Source organism: Tiliqua scincoides, chromosome 7 (genome assembly GCF_035046505.1).
Source record: "Tiliqua scincoides isolate rTilSci1 chromosome 7, rTilSci1.hap2, whole genome shotgun sequence".
Taxonomy (NCBI): domain Eukaryota; kingdom Metazoa; phylum Chordata; class Lepidosauria; order Squamata; family Scincidae; genus Tiliqua; species Tiliqua scincoides.
The window spans coordinates 5822975-5829453 of record NC_089827.1 but is presented as its reverse complement, the minus strand read 5'-3'; the positions used below and the strand labels follow the sequence as shown (position 1 = coordinate 5829453).

The following is a 6479-nucleotide window of genomic DNA, read 5'->3' as shown; positions in this document are numbered from 1 at the left end:
GACCACCTTTTGTAATATTGAAAACATTTTCATTGTCTAATGAGAAAGCACAAGATAAATTTATTTCATGTTTACTTTCCCTTGTACATCCAGGTCTACAGAGCTTGCGTCCTGAGTACACTTCTGTACTGCAGCGAGTCATGGACTCTTCGCTCACAACAGGAGAGGAAACTGAGGAACGCTTTCCACATGCGCTGCCTCCGACGCATCCTCGGCATCACCTGGCAGGTCAAAGTTCCAAACAACACAGTCCTGGAACATGCTGGAATCCCTAGCATGTATGCACTGCTGAAACAGAGACGCCTGCGTTGGCTCGGTCATGTTGTGAGAATGGATGATGGCCGGATCCCAAAGGATCTCCTCTATGGTGAACTCGTGCAAGGAAAGCGCCCTACAGGTAGACCACAGCTGCGATACAAGGACATCTGCAAGAGGGATCTGAAGGCCTTAGGGATGGACCTCAACAAGTGGGAAACCCTGGCCTCTGAGCGGCCCGCTTGGAGGCAGGCTGTGCAGCATGGCCTTTCCCAGTTTGAAGAGACACTTTGCCAACAGTCTGAGGCAAAGAGGCAAAGAAGGAAGGCCCATAGCCAGGGAGACAGACCAGGGACAGACTGCACTTGCTCCCGGTGTGGAAGGGATTGTCACTCCCGGATTGGCCTTTTCAGCCACACTAGACGCTGTGCCAGAACCACCTTTCAGAGCGCGATACCAGAGTCTTTCGAGACTGAAGGTTGCCAACAAAATGGTTTTATATAAAATTTATTTCACAGTACAGTGGGTCCTCTTTATCTGGGGGCTCAGCACCTGCAGATTGCAGTATCCACAGATGCCAAGTCCATGACTAGAGAGCCTCAAAGGACCTCCTAGATGCGACCAAAAATCACTTCCAGTTCACATCGGTAACTTCTGGTTGTGTCCAGGTGGTCCTTTGAGGCCCTCTAGTCATTGATTTCATTATCCACAGAATTCAGTATCCATGGGGGGGGGGGGGTCCTGTTGCAGATCCCCCATGGATACAGAGGGCCCACTGTATTTAGCTTTGTTATTCTTCTTTTCATTTTAGGACACTTTCTAAGTAAAGTTGACACATTTCTCTGTCAAGTTTGTTTATGGTCCATCGTATAATGGTGGTTGGCAACCTTCAGTCTCGAAAGACTATGTTATAAGCTCTTACCCCTGCTAATTGGGTAAGAGGCACTTTTTCAAGTGGGTGCTCCTTTTTTTAGCAGGGGGAGAGTAACTGGCCCATCTCACCCCAGCAGTGTCTGTTCTGGTGGCTGTCTGGTGGTATTCATTTGCATCTTTTTAAATTGTGAGCCCTTTTGGGACAGGGAGCCATTTAGTTATTTGATTTTTCTCTGTAAACCGCTTTGTGAACTTTGAGTTGAAAAGCGGTATATAAATGCTGTTAATAATAATAATAATAATAATAATAATAATAATAATAATAATAATAATAATAATAATAATAAGCCTACAGCACCCGGTATTCCCAGGCAGTCTCCCATCCAAGTACTAACCAGGCCTGACCCTGCTTAGCTTCCAAGATCAGACAAGATTGGGCATGTGCAGGGTATGACTCTTTAGATAAAATCTTCTTCGAAGTCAAAAGATGTCAATAGAAAACACCTAGAACCAAAGACATCCCCTGGAGAGATGCCCCAACAACTACCACTGTGCATTCCATAGAACTGAAACTTGATCCATTTCATCTGTGTTTGCACCTTCTGATTTCTTTCAACATCACAAATTTTAATTTTTGCTACTACAGTAGCCCAAGGGAGAAGAATAATTACTTTCACCTCTCAGTGAAATTACTGAGCAGGCAAAACACAGTTTTTCTTTCATGGAAGGCACTGTGCGTGAGCCGAGGTGTCTGCACACATGTGTGTGTGTGTGTGACAGGCAGACAGAGACTTAGGGCAGTGGCAGTAGCTGGGGCTTGACCACTCCGGTTCACACCCCCGAATGCCACACCCCCACCCCTGGCTGTCCTTGAAATAATTGTGGTGTTGTGATGACATCAACACAATCACTTCTGAAATGCTCGGGGTGAGGCCGGCTGCTTCTTCCAAAGAGGTAGGCTGTGCTCCAAACACGACTGTAGGGGTGGTGAGCAGTGGAACCTGCCCGTCACTTCTGCAGCCAGCTGCCTTGGCGCACTTGCTGGGAGTGAAGGTGGCTGTTTTGGAAGAAGCAGCTGCCTTTGCTTCCTGCGACCACCGCTCAGAGCGACGCCACTCTCTTCTGAAGCGGGCGACAACGCTCCAAGGGCAACCACACTGAGACTGACTATGGCAGAGGAGGAGGCCGCAGCCAGCCTCAGGGTGATCATGCACCTTTCTTGGAAGCAGGCAGCACAGCTCCGTGCGACTGACTGCTACAGAGCTGGTGGGCGGGTCCTACTGCCCGCTGCTCTCACAGCCAGTGGCCAAAGTCTCCATGGGCCAAATCGCTGGGGGAGGGTGGAGGGCAGGAGGACCTACTGCCCTCCCCCGGGAGACCTGAATGCCACTCAGTACCACCTGGTACCGTGCAGCTCTATGGAGCTACACAACTGACTTAGGGCCCAATCCTCTACAAATTTCCAGTGTCACTGCAGCCACAATGCAGCCCTGAGATAAAGGAGCAAATGTCCCTGTCAAGGGTTCATCCCCGGGACTGCTAGGTAATTTACTGGCTGAATAGTAGCAGGCCTGAAGCCTTGGCCAGACTAAGCCAGCACAGCACCCTGGGAACTAAGCTGATGCAATATCGGGTGATGTACACCAGGTGACATTCCCTGTGTGTGTGTATGTGTGTGTGTGGCAGCACAGGCCAAGTCAGCATGACTATGCAGTATTTCCCTCATGCTGATTGGCTGTCACCAGTATAAGTTCCTTCAGGGGCTAGCAAAGGTGTGGGAGATGCAGAGTGGATTTTGTGCCAAAGGCTACGCCAGTGAGATCAGTGATTCGTGTACCATTTGTACTATTTGGACTGTTGCTCATGTAAATATCTTGTACATAGTAAAGAGGCGTTTGGTGGAGGACTTCTGCCTTGTGTCGTCTTTGTCGCCGGGAGTGTGTGCGCTCCGACCTTGGGAGATAGGCAAGCCGAGCTACCAGCCGGGCAGCCAGCTGCGTGAACGTTGTCCGCTCTCCAGCAGCTCGCAACAGTCCCTTTACCTTGAGGAGTCCTCTGTGACTGCTCCCCCGCACCCGCCCCCCACTGCAGGATGCAGTGCACGCTCTGTTGGCATCAGCACTGGAAAGATGGATAAGACTGGGTCCTAAAGTTGCTGGTGAAAGTTGCCAAGCTGGAGCCCAAGAACAAAGTTGGAAGGTTCAGAATGCTTACCCTGGTGAGGATGTGAACAAAGACGACTCCAATTGTTCAAGCACCCCAGTGCAAAAGTCTATTGAGTCCCCCTTCCCCCCATGGCCCACTTACCCCATGCTTGGGCTGTAAAATTGGTAAAGCAGAATGTTGAATTGAGCCCACTCTTACATTATACTGCGCTTCACTAGGACAAAGGCCATTGTGGAGCAGTATAATTTCCCCCCCCCCCAAAGTATTTAATTAGAAATGAAATAAAACCAAGACATTGAGCAGAAATGATTGCAATTATTTCTGTCAGCAAAGAATAATCTGAAAGGACTTTCTTTTTCTTTCTTTTTTCCCAAGTAAGGATTTAATTGTTCAGCACTGAATTTTTAAACCAGCTAAAATTCTTCTCCTTTTCCAAAAAGGTGTGAAGGAGAGAGGACCATACTAGACAGAGGTTAGTTGGTTGGCAACCTTGAGTCTCGAAAGACTATGGTATAAGCCTACAGCACCCAGTATTCTCAGGTGGTCTCCCATCCAAATACTAACCAGGCCTGACCCTGCTTAGCTTCCGAGATCATGGTATAAGCCTACAGCACCCGGTATTCCCAGGCAGTCTCCCATCCAAGTACTAACCAGGCCTGGCCCTGCTTAGCTTCCGAGATCAGACGAGATCCGGCATGTGCAGGGTAACTGTTGATGTCAGACAGAGGTTGAGAAGGAAAAAAATTAAAAAACTAATTTATTTTTTTTAAGAATAGTAAAATGCAACCCTTACCAAATGCATTGTAGTCTACTCTATGCAAAGGGACTTGCTGGGAGAGAGAGCTGTTTTAAACCCCCCCCCCCCAAAAAAAAAAGCACACAAGGAAAGGTAGTGAGATATAGTACTTCCTTTTACAGCCTAATCCTAACTAAATGCTGAGCAGGGGATCACATGTTCTACCTGCCAGACCAGATCCTGCCCCAGCTCAGGGTTTCCAGCACAGGGAGAAGATGGGGCGGAAGTGAGTAGATAGGGTCCAGGATGGGGCAGGATTGGCAACTGGTGCAGGTCCATGTATTATTAACAGTATTTATATACCGCTTTTATAGACCCATTGCGGCTGTTGGGGCTTACTCCAGGGCAAGGGAACAAACATCCCCTTACCTTGAGGAGACCTTCAGCAGCCAACATTCCCCCACAGGATGCACAGGAGTCCTCTTTCCCCTCCAAAGCCTCCCGATCAGTCTCCCTGCTGGATACAGCAAGCCCCTGTTCTGTGCAGGTGCACCAGTCGGGGGGGAGGGTAGTATAGGATTGGGCTCTTAGTGTAGTCAGTGGTGTCGTTAGGGGGGTGCAAGGGTGCGGCGTCACCGGGTGATGTGCCTACACCAGAGAAGCTAAGAAATTCAACCCCGCAGATCATTTGACACCCGTGGGGGTCTGTTTGTTATGGAAGCGTGCGCATGGAACCTCTGGCTATGACCCGTATATTTTCTGACTCTTATAACTCTCTGGGGCATCTTTGGCATTACAAAAGCCAACAAAATGTACAAGAAGATTATGCTGGCACAGGTCTTTAGGTGCACTATAAAACACAAGCCATTGGGGGGGCTCAGAATTCCCTTCGCATCAGTAAGGTCTGATCTAGGAGCGAGAACATTGCACCACCAAGGAGATATAGGTTAGGTTAGCGGGGCCAGAGTGCAGGCTTATATCACCGCAGCTTTATAATGGTTTTGCAGAGCAGCTTGTGGCTCACCGGCTAACAAGATAAAGCCTCTAATGTGCAGCTTAGTTTGACAACAACGCAGGCTAACGGAGTGAACGTTTTATGGTACTTTAGTTTTTTCTTGAAACTTGTCACTGTTTGCTCCATGTTTCTCATTTTACAAATTCCCAATGCTGCTGAGTTGTTGCTTCTCACAAGCTGTTCCTATGCGGGTAAAAAAAAAATCTGTGTTTCGTTAGAAGCTGATATGTTTGTAGTGTGTGTGTGTGTGTGTGTGTGTGTGTGTGAGAGAGAGAGAGAGAGAGAGAGAGAGAGAGAGAGAGAGTCACAGCCACTGTAATTGACATTTGTGTGGTTGCTCTTGCTTTTTATCTGTGAAGATGGGCTCTTGCTACACAAATAGCTCTTAAGAGGGCAGAAGGTGACCCCTAAGTGCCTGGCCCTTGGCTGGAATTATGAGATAGATAATCAGGTTTCCGCTATGAAGCAAATATTTAACACAGCATGGGGGGAAAAAAAACTAGAGGGAGCATTTTAAGACTCGGAATGATGATATATTTGCCGCGAGCATGAGATACGAATAGATTGAGAATGTAATAGATACCTTCCCGGGAAGATTACAACACTAGTATACAAAAACTGTTGTTTATGCAGTTAAGCCTTTGTGAGATGAGAGAGAGAGAGAGAGAGAGAGAGAGAGAGAGAGAGAGAGAGAGAGAGCTTCACAACCAGATCACAGTATGTTTCATAGGCTCTGTTTAGATTGACAGCAACTGTTACCCTACACATACCTGATCTTGTCTGATCTTAGAAGCTAAGCAGGAGCAGGCCTGGTTAGTACCTGGATGGGAGACCGCCTGGGAATACCGGGTGCTGTAGGCTTATACCATAGTCTTTTGAAACTGAAGGTTGCCAACCAACCATTTGTTTAGATTGAGTCACACACTACATCAGACTGTTTTGGGGAGCTATTTCAATACAGCAAGGTGAGCATGTGAGCATTTTGTGATCTCATTCGGAAAACCGACTCTTTCCCAGCATTGCTTCGGCAACAGCTAAGAACATGAGAAGATCCCAGTGACCCACCAGATGCCTCAGGAAGCACGAAAGAAAGCAAGAGACCTGCATCCTGTTGCCACTCCCCTTACCCTGAGTAAAGACTAAGCCGTCCCTATGGGGCTTCACAGATACACACTGGCTGTATAAAAGAAATATGCATTTATAAATAATAATAACAAGGAAAAAGAGCTTCAAACTTTATCTCTCTATATTTATAGATCTAGCTTTCATCTTCAGAGCCTTTAGGATTTTCAAGAGGGATTCTTCATCATCATCATCGTCGTCGTTGGAAAGGACCAAAACCAGCACTGCCACAAGCTTCTTACATGGAGAGGAATCTGCCATGAAGCAGCGTTTTTTTCCCCCCATATGGGCTATCAAAGGATTAGCTATCTC

General features: G+C 47.6%; 1 pseudogene; it reads right to left on the bottom strand.

Moving 5' to 3' along the window:
- Window positions 1-3896: 3896 nt before the first annotated feature.
- Window positions 3897-4016, bottom strand: LOC136657719 (5S ribosomal RNA; annotated as a pseudogene).
- Between the last annotated feature and the right edge of the window lie 2463 nt (window positions 4017-6479).